Source organism: Perca fluviatilis, chromosome 4 (genome assembly GCF_010015445.1).
Source record: "Perca fluviatilis chromosome 4, GENO_Pfluv_1.0, whole genome shotgun sequence".
Lineage (NCBI taxonomy): Eukaryota > Metazoa > Chordata > Actinopteri > Perciformes > Percidae > Perca > Perca fluviatilis.
Window position 1 is genome coordinate 29,333,322 of NC_053115.1, and position 15,986 is coordinate 29,349,307.

Sequence of the window (15,986 nt, forward strand, 5' to 3'; positions counted from 1 at the left end):
GCCACCATGCTGCCAGCTACTCAGCTTATAAGTGTGTGTGTGTGTGTGTGTGTGTGTGTGTGTGTGTGTGTGTGTGTGTGTGTGTGTGTGTGTGTGTGTGTGTGTGTGTGTGTGTGGTGAGCTTTTTAATTCATGCCGAAATTATTCAAAATCATTTGTGTCATTTAAACATTTCACTTTTGTTTATAGCACAAACCCCGCAGGCATTCGGTCTCATGCTGGGTCTTCTTATCATGCAGAGATGGAAAGATTCACATGTTTATGACTTGTGGATGTTTATGGATTTTCCTTCCATATCATTTTCTAAATTCTAGAAAACTGAAAAAGAAGAGATGTATTTCTATGGTTGGTGTTTCAGTTTGGATAGAACCCTTTTGAAAAGAAAAGAAAAAAAAAAAACACCTGGAAACGTACAAATGTATGTATGTTTCACATGTAAACAGTTTTCAAAAATAATCCGCCTCAGTGAGGACATGATGTGTGTTTTGGCATGAGTGCATGGCGCACTTGTCAGGATTTAATTTGGTTAAACTAAACAAAACCAAGAAGCAGAATGACTCACACTGACTAACATAATAACATAATCACATCCAACAGGTTGTTATGTTATTATTAGGGAATCCGAGGTATATTAACACAGCAGACGGAGTAGTATTTTTACATGCTAGAGGTTTCATCAAAACATTTTAAAAAGGCTTTTTGCTTTTGTTAAAAGTGGCCAAAATTCTCATGAGGACAGTATCAATCAGATGTTAACAATAATCCAATATTCAAAACTAGTCCAACAACAGAGACCATCTTTGAGTAAAGACAGAGGTTGTCATCTGTCCCCATATACAGCCACCAGTTATCATGTGACTGAAGCGCCACACTTGATAAGAGCTGAGCTGGAGAAGGCTGTGGGATGTGGTCAAAAGCTCTGGAAAAAGCTAGTAAGTGGACCATTAGCATGGACTGAAAAGCTAGTTGATGTAGCATCAGTGAAGTCACCCATTGGTTTTTGCACTGCCGCTTTGAAGCAAGAAGTTTGCATTTTGGCTGTCGCCGTCTTGGTATTTTGGAGCCAGAAGTGACCATATTTGGACAAAAAGGGCAGAGCTGGGGAGGATGATGCGGCTCAGCCAGTGTCCTGTATGGTTTCATGGCGCTGTGCTAAGCTAAATTTTTCGTTTTTTTTTTTTTTAAAAAATCAAAAATTTTTTTTTTTTTTTTTTTTTTTTTGTTTTTTTTATTTTTTTTTTTTGGGGAGTGGGGGTAATTTTTTTGTGGTCATCTGCATATACAGCAGTACACAGAGCTGGTAGCCAGGGTAAACCCTGACGAACTTCCGGCAAATTTGAGATTTGCTCTGCAAGTCAGTCTGGCGAAGAGCCCATTCAAACCCATTTCCAATGTCCCCAAAATCGAGGCACCAATCACAACCGTTGAGGCGGGCTTTACGCCAATCACAACCGCTGAGGCGGGCTTTACGCCAATCACAACCGTTGAGGCGGGCTTTACGCCAATCACAACCGTTGAGGCGGGCTTTACGCGACGACGATAGCGCAGCGACGGCGAGCAGCTTTTTGTTTACATTCAACACGACAGCTACCGAAGCCGTGCCTCACGAGCTCGGCCATGACCGGCGACCGGCAGGTCAGTCTGACATATGCCGATTTCAACCGGTCAACGCTACAATTAACTGACAACATAAGTTGTTACAGTTAAGTCAGTTACAGTTCTCAAGTTGTCCGTTTTTTTTTGGTTGGATATTGGATGTGAAAAGCGTCACCCGGATCGTTGGTCTGATTGGTTGAAGGACTATCCAATGCGCCCAGAGGCATTTGAGCGGCGTCCGTTGGTGAAACGCCCCTTTGGAAATGAACTGTCAATGAACCTTTCCCAGACCCACTCTCAGTTACAACTGAGAGGGGTCTGGTGTCAACCAGGCTACAGAGCTGGTTGAAAATCTGCAGACTTTTCCTTTGACCATCATGCTGTATTGAAGAAGACTTGAAGGTAGTGAATGAGACCATAAACTCATTATGAAAATGTTGAAAATCAAGTGAGAAGTAGAGTCATTTTCCTATAGAAATGGACTAGCCAGTGGAGTCACCCCCCTGCTGGAAATTAGATAGAATGCAGGTTTAAGGCACTTTCGCATTGGCTTCACTTTTCAGGCCAGGAAGTTGCCGACTGATCATGACTTCAAACTTGCAGTTTGTTATAGCTTGTTCATTCAGAAGGGTACACATGATCAGCTCTGGCTTCAGCCTAATCCTTTTCAGGTACAGTGCTTTAAACTCTTTTGGCAATGAGACATTATATTATGGAGGTGTGAGCACATGTGAACCATGCAGGCTTTTATCATTTTAAGAGAACTTATGGACATCTGGCATAATTGGCAAACTGCGCTAACAGCAGCATTTCACAAAGTTTCAAATGATACAGCCTCTTATCAAACACTTTACTATCATTGTTCTCGGTCACTGTCTTTACACTCTGCATCCCTCCGTCTCTGCTGCTTTGGCTATTTCCTCATGCAGTTATAAAACTAGAACATGAACAAACAGCATTCCCTGAATGAGGTCAGACACACCCCTTCCCCAAAACTGGGTAGACGTTGGAGACCGTCAGTGATTCTAATTTAATCCTGAAGGGTTAACATTCAAGGTTACTTTTGTGGCGACATGTTTCTGTTTTGAGACTGCATAAATATAAAAAAAGAAAAAGAAAACTTGACTGAGAAATCACACGACCAGTTTCAGTTCATGAAAAAGGTTTGATTCTTCATTATCTTCCATCAGACTGTCCCCTCCGTTCAGCTGCGGTTCTCCTCCCTGCTCTCCCTCCTCTTCCTTCGCTCTGCTCTCTGCCTCTGCAGACACACCTGCTCTGCATACTAAAGCACCAGCCTGCACCTCCCTCCTCCTCCACACACACACACACACACACACACACACACACACACACACACACACACACAAAAAAAAAAAAAAAAAACACACACACACACACACACACACACACACACACACACACACACACACACACACAAAGCCCGCTGCTGGCCACACCCTCCACACAGAGAGAAACTTTTTTTCCTTTTGCACCCAGCAACAGATCTCCACACACACACACACACTCTCTCACACACACACACACACTCTCTCACACACACACACACACACACACACACACACACACACACACACACACACACACACACACCAATTGAATCATGACACAGTGACTTTACACAAAAATAAGTCCACATGCAAGGCACGTCAAACAGCCTACACTGAGCCAGGGTGTGTGTGTGTGTGTGTGTGTGTGTTTGGTCTAGACGACGATATGTGTGTGAGAGAGAGAGAGTGTCGCAGCATGTCAGACAGTGTAAGAGAGCCAGGCCAAGAATGCAGGAGACCACACCCATATCTGCAGTCATGTGACCAGGGTGGAAAAAGGAAATCCCCACACTGCAGAGAGACTGAGGTCTGGACTCAATGTGGAGCAACCATGGGAGCAACACACACACACACACACACACACCTCAAATTTATGTCATTCCAAGACTCATCTCCACAACATTTCCACTCACACACACAACTGTCTCAGTTCAGTTGGTCAATTATGCTCATTGTACACACACACACACACACACACACACACACACACACACACACACACACACACAAGTATGACTCATCATAAGAAACAGTACAGGGGTTGACTTGCTGCCAGTTTCCTGTTTGTCTCTTTATGAATTTTAACCCCTTAAACCTCACTGGGGATACGCGATGAAAATGAGATCATCCACAGCTGTATGAAAATGAAATCAATCTCCACCTGACGTCTGCAAACACTTAAGTTTGTAAACATTCAAATACTTGAATAAAAAATTATCATTTTAACAATGGCTTTTATCCGGTTTTGCAAATGCAGCTAGATCAGAACTCATAGTATGAACTCAAAGTGTTTACATCTTTCTGTGTTGTCTTTAAACTCTCAGCAAAATAAACGCTTTGGGTCACGGCAGCTTCAGTCTAATCGGAGAAGAAGAGGGGCAGGCCTTCCCAACTGAACTATCAACTACAACAATGGTTAGTTTAATCTTACAAAATCAACAACATACTGAGTTTGGAGGAACGTTGATGCAAAGGTTTCAGATCTGCAGACTAACCGAGACCGCCACTCACACACTTTCAGCTCTCTTCGTAGATTAGGCGGAGACCAACCCGTTCGCATTCCGAACTCGTAAAATAAGTACGTTTGGGCAGTGGCCTTCAGCGTCCGATGCGACGAAAAAGGCACCCTTCGGCGTATTTGTGTAATGTACTGGGGAGAGCCGCAGTTGGATGAGATTTAGCGAGTGGTATGTAAGGGGAAATGGCTGCGTGAGGAGGTTGGTTGGGGTGGTGGATGGACTTTTACTCAGGAGACTCTTGAGGAGTCTTTTGAGGAGTCCTTCCCCGGGTTCGCGTCCCGCGTGTGGCGTTTTTGTTTCCCCGTCTCCGGCGTGTGTTTCCCTGCTTTTGAGGCGTCCTTTTCCCGTTGTTTTTCTCCTAAACCCAACCTCCGCGATTCCGTTATTGTCGCGCTTCGCCCGCGGCCGTCTCCCGGCGTGTGAGGCATCCTCCCCCCGCTTGCTGGAGTCGCTTTATAGAGTCGCTTTTTTTCTTTCCTCCCGCGTGTCACAGAACCGTACGCCCTTCAAAAAGGGACGGCAATAGTGGCGACCAAGCACGTTTACATGAGACGCTAAAGGAGACTTTTAACGTCAATAAGAACGAGAAAGGCTCCTGACTGAACGTCCTTATTTTACGAGTTGGGTGTGAGAATGTGTTGCGGAGACAGTGGGGCTGATAAACCTGTAGGAACCGAATGGACAGATAGCTAAAAGACATGCCAGAAAAACAACCACCAACAAGCTCCATGTGTGTTTTATCATCAAAGCTGTGTGAAAAACACAGACACACACACACACACAGACACACACACACAGACAGACACACACACACAGACAGACACACACACACAGACAGACACACACACACACACACACACAGACACACAGACACACACTCTCTTGGGTCTCATGTAGAATCTAATGCCTGGGATTCCTGGCTGAATGACTGTACAGTTTAGACAACCACAGTCCCCACAGTCTATTGTGGTGTGTGTGTGTGTGTGTGTGGTGTGATTACTTGACTGTTTCAGTAGCACATAGAGATAAAGCTGAACTGTCTTTAGTCCTTCCCTCTCTGCAGCAGAGCATCAAACTACGGCAAGCTCAATGGACGAAATCCTGTAGTTTCTCATTTTTTTCCCCAACCACATTGTATATGTCTACACACCAGGGTACTGCTTCTTAACAGGTAGAAAACTGGAATCTTCTAATGTTAAAAGCATGCTAAAACCTCCAATTGTGTACAGACTGAAAGCACCAACAAACATGTGTGAACACATCCACCTGCAGGCAATAGATGTAGAATACGGTCTGCGTCTCATAGGAATTCTATCCAGTCATTGATGTTTCCATGCCATTGGCTGGCACTGACAGGCCAACCCTGTTTGACTGAGTGCTATGGAGACATTTCCACTAGCTGACTCAGTACTCCGGAATTCACTTCCTTCTATCAGTGTGCTCAAGAATCATCTTACTCATTGGCTTTTAACTGAGGCTAGCAAGACCCTGGATTTCTTCTGAATCCTTAGTACGAATTTGTTGTCTCGGTCAAATCCATTTCTAATAGTGGTAGTAGCAGTTGGACAGCCTCCCCCTGACTGAATCATGACAAAATGGGTTGCTCCCATTTTTAAATGCATTAAGATGTTGAAAATACTACACACATATTTTACATCTTAGATTTAAACATTTGAAGGCAATAACATTTAGGATAGGGCGGAAAAGATTATTAAATGAATCAGTCCCTCCAGGATTTCGCGATGTCGCAATCGCGCCAATTCAAGAAATCACTGCGACTCGCAATTTTGATCAATCCCCGCAACTTTTCCGCAAATTTGACCAATAACCGGAGTTTCCCGCGACTTCAACCAATCCCAGCAGTCCCACGTGCCAGACTTTGCATCGGTATGTGACTCTGAGAGCCAATGACCAAGCGGGAGTGAGAACGGAAAATTAATTTCCATGTAAGACGAGACGTGTGTAACTCCAACAGCTCACATTTACCAACAAAACATACAGCGAAAGACCGTGCGCAACATTTCAGACCGTCCTGCCAACCTGTATACATTTTAACACCAATGTACGCTGTAATGTTTTTTTCACTCTAAAGTCGCTGAAAGCTGCTGCTGTTTCAATCCTGTCGGCTCTCTGCAGCGGGCGGGGCTGATCAGTACACACACACACACACACACACACACACACACACACACACACACACACACACACACACACACACACACACACACACACACACACACACACACACACACACACACACACACACACACACACACACACACACCGTGTGAATGTGTCCCAGGCCAGGATAGGAAATTAACTAACAATGTAAAGATCAACAAGCCACTGACAGATTATGTTCAAATTTGATTCATTCAATATTTGCAGCATCCTGAGCCTTTTTGGTAAGGTTACTAAGAAAACTCAGCCTAGAGTAAAAAACAAGTTTCCTTTTTATTTATAAAAAAAGAAATTCTAAATCTTTTTTGCAACTTTCTCTGTCTCCCGCAACTTAATTGCAACAAACCTACAAAAGACATTGCAACTTTTATCGCAATTTTTTACAAAAGCTCCCACAAAAATCAGGCATTTTGGGCCGCAACAATCTTAAAAAAAGGCCGCGAAATCCTGGAGGGACTAATTTATTAATTAGCCGATCGTCAGAAAAGATGATTGACGATGATAATTTTGATCATCAATTAATCCTTGAAGTTTTTTTTTTTAAGCACACAAACTTCACTGGCCGCAGCTTTCTTTAACAAAGTAAGTTTTCTTGGTCATCTATAAGAAATTATTTAACCTGCAACTGGCTTAGTCTGTCATAACCACATGCTTCAAGAAATCCACCATCGTTCCTGTGCCCATAAAAACAAGAGCAGCCTGCCTGAATGACTACCGCCCAGTGGCACTCACCTCACCTCACCTGTAATGATGAAAACGCTTTGAACAAGTGATCAAGGATTACATCTGCTCCTCACCACCCAGCACAGTGGACCCATTGTAGTTTGCCTACTGTCCCAACCGATCAACAGAAGACGCCATAGCACACATCCTCCACACCACCCTGTCTCATTTGGAAAAGAAGGGGAACCTATGTAAGATTGCTGGTCATTGACTACAGTTCAGTGTTTAACACCCTAGATCCCTACAGGCTCGTCACTAAGCTCAAGGACCTGGGATTAAACACCTCACTGTGCATCCTTGACTTCCTGACAGGCACACCTCAGGCGGTGAGGCGGACACACCTCTCCCGCCCACATCCTTAACACCGGAGCCCCCCAGGGCTGCGTTTTGAGCCCCCTGCTGTACTCCCTGTACACACATGACTGTGTGTAGCCACTTTCTCCAACACCATCGTCACGTTTGCTGACAACACAGCTGTGGTGGGCCTGATCATAGACGACAATAGCCGCTTTCTGACCGCAGGGATTTTTGCAGTTCCCAGAACATAACGTTCCTAGAACCCTTTTTTTTTCGTGTTTCGACTGGACCAATTTGGGGATTTATTAAGCTCCTCTGGCCACAGTTCCTGTAACTCTTTCAGCTCCTACTTCAGGGCAGGGTTTTTTCCCCTTTTCCGCATAGTGGTGGTTAGATGGCTGTGATTATAATAACAAAAGGTCAGTTTCTATGGCCACTTGGCCAGTGTGAATGCAAATGGGAAACCGGTTTTGGGGGAGAGTAGTTAGTAGAACGGTTTAGAAGTGGACTGTTCCTATAACTACGTTCCTGTAACTACTTGGTCAGAAAGAGGCTAATGTAAAGACCTAACTGAATGAAGTAGAGGACCTGATGCGCTCTACTTCTTTACCCAACAACCACCTCATGAAAGACTAAAGAGATGATAGTGGACTTTGGGCAGAGGCAGGAAAAGAACTACGCCTCCGTTAAAAACGGGTCCTCGCTGGAGAGAGGGTGGACAGCTTCAAGTACCTTAGTGTCCACATCACCGAGGGTCTGACCTGGGTACTGCATACTGATTTAGTGGTTCGTTCAGCAAGAATCCATTAATAGGGAAAGTATTGGTCAGATTTGTCGATGATGAACATATTTGCTGTGTCTGTAAGTGCCGGTTGAAAATGATTCCCTGCATCAGGTGAAGTGAGTGGACAGGCTGAAAGCAGAGAGGTGGGGAGAGAGAGACACTGCAGAAGGACACAGGAGACCGCAGCATAGCGGACATGTCCTTCATCTCTTTTTTTAAACCAAACAACGGCACCAGGGAGAAGACCGATCTGAACCAAACAAAGCAGGAACATCTGGAGAGTGTCCAGAGATTTAATAATCCTGTTTGCAGCCTGAAGCTCAGCCTGTTCTTTAATGCAGAGTCCTGAGCCACACTGATCAGAACCCAAATACGCCCAAACAGACCTGCAGCAGCCTCTTTGTGTGCGTGTACATGAGTGTGCGTGCGTGTGTGTGGAAGGGGCACATCAGACACTGGTGGTACTGGTCAGTTCCCAGGTGTGAATGTGCATGAGGAGCAGTCCGATAAAAGCCTCCATTGTTGCAGCAGATGAATGAAACGCACAGAAGGGCTTAAAGATTTAGAGCACTGTCCCTTTAATGCTTGTGCTTTTCAATTGAGCCATTAGGGTTTTTCTATAGTAGGGGAGGTAGTCTAGCCACAGTCGAGCCAAGTTGTTTATCTTGCTGACATGATGAAGAAGGTGTGCCAAGTCACCAAACACAATAAGATCTTGTTGCCTGCAGCCATTGTCATCTCACTGTGGCTGTTTGTACAATTCCTCCTGCAATATTTAAATCCTGGTAAAGCAAAACAAAATATGTGTTCTGAGTCTGTCACACCACAGAATAATGTATTAATAATCACTAGGGTTGGGTATAGTGCTGGGCGATATGGAGAAAATCAGATATCACGATATTCTTGACCAAATACCTCAATATCGATACTGCGGAGATATTATAGGGTTGACAAACAAAATATCTTCACACTTAGATTTTAGATAAATAATCATCAGTAATGTGGACATATTGTCTAAGTAGGAAAAAAGGCAAATCATAGAACAGCTAGAACAGTCTGGTAAGTTCAGAAAAGTACATCACTTTACTGTAATGCAGCCTTTAAAACCAGTAAAAAGACACCACTTATGTCATATCACGATATTACGATATCCAAAATCTAAGAGGATATCTAGTCTCATATCACAATATCGATATAATATCGATATATTGCCCAGCCATAGTTGGTTATCGTTTGGGTTTTTTCCAATACCTGTGCTAAAACGATACTTTTAAAAAAACGGTGCCGGTGCTTGAACCAAAATATATAATTATAATGTATATAACATAAAATTAAAAAAAGGAGCACAAAACAACAGTTGGCGACATTAAATAACGGCTTGTTTATTGCTAAGGCCATGTGGTCAAAATTAAATGATTGACTAATAATGTAATAACAATAACTTACAATGATTTATTTCACCTGTAAATTGCTGGTCAACGACAAAAACAAGCACCAGATGGGAGAAGGGTATTTTACAATAACTTTGAATGCACCACAAGGCTGGCGAGCTGTGTGTTGTTTTTCCAACAACGGCAGCTGCAGTCAGACTGTTACGCCCCGGTGTTGGAATCCTCTACCTGGGAAATACAGTCACACTTTACACCGCTTAACGTAAGCAGTCAGCATTTTAACCATTGTGTTTAATCCAGCTACTAGCTAACGGTAACGTAGCGTCGTGTGCAGCGATGCTTCTGAAAAAAAAAAAAAGAAAAGTCAGGCACCAAAACGAGGCACTGAAATTTTCGTTCTTATTCAGTCTCGTTCCTACCGTTTACGTTGGAACCGGTGCCCTATTGGCACTGCATTTCGGTACCCAACCTTATTAATCACCCAGCCTAATCTGATGGTAAGAAGAAGAAAAATCGCCAAGTATATAAAATTAGGTTACAAACTCGTGAAAAAATAAGCAGTATTCTCTTAAGGCGCTGATCCAAAGAACAAGCTGCTGCTTTGTTTGCTAGCACATATACTAAAAAACGTAGCACACACATGGTAGCACAGAACACACGCCCAAGCCGATGAATAAGTGCCGCTCCACGGCGACAGCCTATCGTTAGCAGCTAACTCAGTAGCACAAACAGTCTATGGTAGAAATTCAAACACACCCTGAGCCAAAGAAGAGTGCCGCGTCACAGCAACAGACAGCACAAAGCACACAGCCACAGCAGTGAGCAGTACCTGCTGGCAGGCCGGGAAGCCGATTGGGGCTGAAAGACTAAAAGCTATGTTATATGATTGTGGCATTTAGCAGTGTTGTTTATTCATATATTTAATAGACTGAAAGAGCTAAGAGAGCTTGTGGAACGTAGTGAACATAGGCCACTCACGCAGGAGGTTAACAAACGGCTATAGCTATGCGCTATAACGTTAGCAGTAACGCCGTTGTTATATAGTAGGGCTTATGTTAGGGATTTTTTTTTCTAACATGTATGATGTGTTTGGAAAAAAATCACAGATTTTGCTTCACCAGAACTTTTAAACTCAGAATATGTCCATACCTGGTTGATTAAACTGGTTATTATTAAAGAATAGCACTGCTAATGAAGAACACACACATGCACACACATTGCATTTTTCTGTAATGTGTCCTTCAAAATAAAAGCATCTCAACGGTTTGCCAGTGGAAAAGCTTTTAATGTGAAGCAGCAACAGCAGAAAAAAAAAAAAGGTGTGGTTTGCATCAGCAGCAACCGCAACAGGAAACAGTACGATAATGCGGATATCTAAAAGTACAAACAGGAACACAGAAGTGAAACTTGACTCCAAACCACTAACACAAGGTCCACTTGTTTTTTTCCCCCCCCCTGACATTTCAGCCACATCTCCAGGCCTTCATCAGTGGTAATGGAATGGAGTGGCTCGGTTGCTATGGAGATGCTTTAAATTAGAACTAATGGTTAGTGGTTGACCATGGGATATGGCTGAAAGGTCAGGGGGAAAAAAAATGTAAGTGGAACATATGACATGGTTTGACTATGACGCAACATTTCTTCTTTGATTGACACGACAAACGTTAACTGCTCCAAGAAAACGCTCATCACAGCGCCTGATTCAAACGAAAATGAAGTTGAATGGACGGATCAGCAATATAAAAAACGCTGACATGCCCGAATGAAGAATTGAGGGTAAATAAGGTACTGTACAATTGAATTACTGGAATTGTTGGGTCTTTGTAAATTATAGAGTGTGGTCTAGACCTACTCTATCTGTAAAGTGTCTTGGGATAACTCTTCTGATTTGATACTATAAATAAAATTGAACTGAATTACATTCAGTGTAAAACATGTTGGTAAAAAGTATAAAGTCCTTATTGAAATGCTATCTCGAGCACACAAACCGTGTGTAGTTTGGGCCTTTGTGTTTTAATGACTGTGACAGATGAGTCAGCAGGTCACTTTCAGGTCTGAGCTCACCCCCAGAGGACCCTGTTTACTGTAAACGCTGATCCACTTTGCAGCAACAAACACCACAACTTTTCTTGATACCTGAGAACATTAGATCCAATCACTGTAACCCACATTTGTTTGTGAGTGTGTGTGTGTTCACGTTCAACAGTAAACACTGCTGGAAGACATGCATGCTGAGCAACATGCAGAGTCGAAATATCACTGGTGCACTATGTGGCCACTATGTCATTTTCACAGCAGACATTTCATAAGCCGGAAACCGAAACTGCCCATCGTATCGTCGCAGTAGCTGACAGAATTATGTACTAGTTGGAGGTGTTTGGATGTCAGTTGGGAAAAAAACATTTACATTTCAACAAGGCTGTGGTTGAGGTCTAATTTATTATTTTTTTCCCTCATGGTACAGATCTAAAAACGGAGTGATGGAGGTGTGGGTTGAAGCCAACAGTCCTCTACAGCTCCATATCTCTCTGCCAACTTTTAGCGCTCTATATTTTGATAAGCCAGGTCCAGTTTTGAGCGGTCTAATCTCATTGGAGGCTTTAATCAAATCGGTCTCGTAACTATACACCGCCCACATACCTACTCCGTTGCGCTCAGATAAACTTCACATTAAAAGACGATAAAGATGCTCCAACTGCCATTTCACTGTGACTTAATATTGCAACAGGAAATGAAATGGGCTTCCAACTTCCAACTAGTTTGTGTCTGGCCCCTTCCTGTTTCAACGTGACAACGCCCCGTGCACAAAGCCATGAAGGAATTGTTTTCCCAGTTTGGTGTGGAAGAACTTGACTGGCCTGCACAGAAACCCTGACCTCAACCCTATCCAACACCTTTTGGGATGAACTGGAACGCCGACTGTGTGTGAAATTGAAAATCAAAAATCTAGCTGGGAGTCTTCCCAGGAGAGAGGAGGCTGTTTTGTAGCAGCAGATTAATGATCGTGGTTTTGGAATCACATGGTCATTCATTGTCACGTATGGCTGCGATGTCCCTGTGTCCACGCACATTATTTTCGGTGATGAAGTATGTGATGTACACTCTGCAGACATTTTTGAGGAATTTGATCAAAGTATTTAACAAAAAGAAAGAAGTGACAGGCCACTTCTCCCCAGGTTCTTCTGTCCTTCACTCTGTTCTATAAAAGGGAACCCTCAGAGTCAAACTATTCAGCATAAAAGGAATGCATATGTATGCATATATTCATGTTCCTCCTCCTCCTCCCACTCTGACCTGCATGCTCTTTGAAGGGGGAACTCCTTTGAAGTGCGTCAGCATCTGTGCGGTGAAGACCCTCCCAATTAGCTTTGACAGCTAACGAGCTCCACAGGGCTACTAGGGCAGGGTGGGGTGGGGCGTCCCAGGCTTTGATACGGCCCAGGTGAAAGTACCGGCAGCTGGGGTCGGAGCCAGCTGACCTCCCGTGGGCTGCATACTAACAGGTGGAGTCCACAACAAACCAATAAAAAAAAAAAAAGAGAACTCTGAGGCTTCAATCAAACCGAGCTGCTGCTGTTCTGACAGACAGGACCACAAGGTTTGCACTGATCAAGTCTGATTTTCCATTGACTCATCTTTTTTTTTTTTTTTTTCATATGATGTTAGCAAAGAGCTAAAAGAGGAAATGAAACAAAGAATGAGTGGTAACTGTTGCCGTTTGTCTGCAGGTGAGATAATAGAAGCAGCAGGGCGGGGGAGCTGGGCTGCGGCGAGGACAGTAACAGAGATTAAGACCGACTGCTGTTAGCCTGGTAGACATGCTAGCTCTCAGTTTAGCTTTACAACCCTACAGGCAGGGTTTTTTTTTTCCCGCTGAAAAAATAAAATAAAATAAAAAGACATGCATCTTAGGAACAAGCCACATGCTAGAGTATGAGGCATGGCCTGTTGCAATTACGACCTAAGAATTTAGATTTTGAACAGATCATTTAGGGCTGGGCAATAAAACGATAACGATATGTCTCGCGATAGACACGTAATCAATATCAATAAAAAATGTGGTTCGATAAAACGTTTGATAACATGTTTTTCTTCATCAGAAGAAACCAGAAGTTGTGAAGCAAGTTTGGTTGCATGAACAAAGGCACTCACTCTCTGGTAACCTAGCAATGTAGGGAGTGACACTAACAGCCAATCATGTAACAGTATCAAGTTTGGTTGCGCCACATCGCTGTCTCGTGTTCTTCAGTAACAGAACCGGCGTGGAGTGGAAAGTGGAAAGTGAGTGCCGCAGCGAGCGAGGAAATTGTTGATAAAACAGGAAAAGTCAGAATGGCAGTTTTTGGGGATTTTATAAGTCTGACCGTAGTCAGACCAATGTCGTCACACCGCCGTCCCCACCAACACCGGTAATAACCACAAACTTGTTTTACCACCTTAGCCGCGCTCACACTTTGGAGCACAGCCGTATTCGCCATCAACGTCCAACAACATCTGCAGCTGCAACACGGCACAAGCAGCGACACTGCACGATCTGTTCCACGCTTCCGGTCGACAGCCAAGCTAACGTTAGTTTAGCTAACAGCTAATTCGGCTAACCGCTAGCTGACAGCTAGATTCAGTCTAAAATAACGTTAAGTCAACCTTAATGGGAGAAGCAGGCTACAGCTAAATTAAGACTTTACAGTAATAACAATAAAGACAAATATTGAGTGATTGTATTTGAAATGAGCACAAGTACAGTAGAACTGACGTAACAGCTGTTATTTATGTTAACGTTTATTTTCAAGTTTTATTTTGAGGGTCTTTTAAAGTTATTACATGTATGTACTAACTTTAAAAGACCCTCAAAATAAAGAGTATTGCGTCTTGAAAACACGCCAAAAATGGCATACGAATTGGCGTGTCATACATACGCCACTTCATGAGATCAGTCTGTTTGAATAATGATTTGTTTTTGTCAGAGGGGATTTTGGTATTCCTCCCTGGGAGTGATCACGGACACACCTCTGCTGCAGTTACATGTCTAACCTAGTTGGTAGTGATGATGACCGTGAGCAGAGTGTAGACTCCTATGACTACATACTGTAGGCTGTGTAATTAATAGCCGATTATTAACGGGAGGGGCTGACCCTGAGAGTGATGGCAGCTTGGGGAGCATGAAACAAAGCAATAGGAGGAAGGAAAAGAAGCCGATTTCTGCCCTCCCTGCTCAACATTTCCCTCTTGATAAGCAGCAGAAACACACGGACTGCTGTAGCAGTCGACTGCTGGTCAAGAAAAGGAAGCTGCTGACGGCTCCCAGTACAGTAAATCTGTTTAGGGGATGTGTTAGGCTAAATCAGGGATAAGGTGCTTCCTAGAGCTGTTTATGAACTACAGTTTGACCTGCCCTGTTGTTAAGGCCAGTATACTGCATGTTCACATCATGTGAAGCAGCTCAATGAGTCAGACAGGAGCCAACTTACATAGTCATTCACTCAGCAGTTCAGGTGCTGTACGTCCTTGTTAAGATTCAAGCTGCTTCTATTCACTGGATTTAAATGGCACTATTTCGAATAGGTTGCCCCAAAACAAGTCATTTTTAAATAGCAGTTTAAATAGTTGATTTTCAGAGCTCACAGGGACAGAGCCTCTCAACCACCATGTAACAACAAAACAACCATTAACATGTGCGTTTTAAAACCTCCAATGCTAGGTTTAGCTAAAAATAATACCAACTCAAGGTCCACTTACTAGCTCTTTTTCTGCAACTTTCATTAAATGTTTGAAAATGATCTCCCCTAGGGTCCTTTGCACCACGACCTCGAGCCAAACAACCCTCCAGAAGCTTTTTTCACCTGGGTGGAACATTGGGAGAGTTAGCGTTATCAGCGGAATAGTTTAGTGCAGGTGCTAATGGGTCCAAGAGTGTATCTTGTAAATGACCCCACTAATAATGCCCGAAATGATACCAAACTTCTACACTAGTACAAATAGGTTATGTACTCATAAAACAATGGATTGGAAAGTTTGTAAGTACACCAGGAGTTTATTTTAAATAACACTTGCCTGCTGGCTTCTGCTCTCTGCTGCTACCTGCAGTTAGACGAGTGCTTAGGGACGTCTACAAATTACTACACCAAAAAGAAGATATAGATAAGAGATGCAACAAACATATTTATTAATTTAACTTATTTTTTAAAAGTAAGTGCTGTAGTACAACTAGCAGGAGACACGTTATAATTGAGGTAAGTTTGGAGACACTACCTTATTTAATCATTAAATTAATAAATATGTTTGTTGTATCTCTTTTCGGTGTTGTAATTTGTAGACGGCCCTAAGCGCTAGTCTTTTTCTCCCATCCCAGAATGCTGTGTGGACTAGCCAGACCCTCCTCCGCAGCGCTGTGGAAGAAGGTTCTGGCAATGCGAGACTACATCAA

At 43.3% G+C, this 15,986-nt stretch overlaps 1 protein-coding gene across 6 annotated transcripts in view; it reads right to left on the minus strand.

The window, feature by feature from the left end:
- The window catches only part of LOC120558148 (plasma membrane calcium-transporting ATPase 1-like), a 106,527-nt gene that overhangs the window by 69,013 nt on the left and 21,528 nt on the right, over window positions 1–15,986 (minus strand). The gene's annotated exons all lie outside the window — the stretch shown is intronic.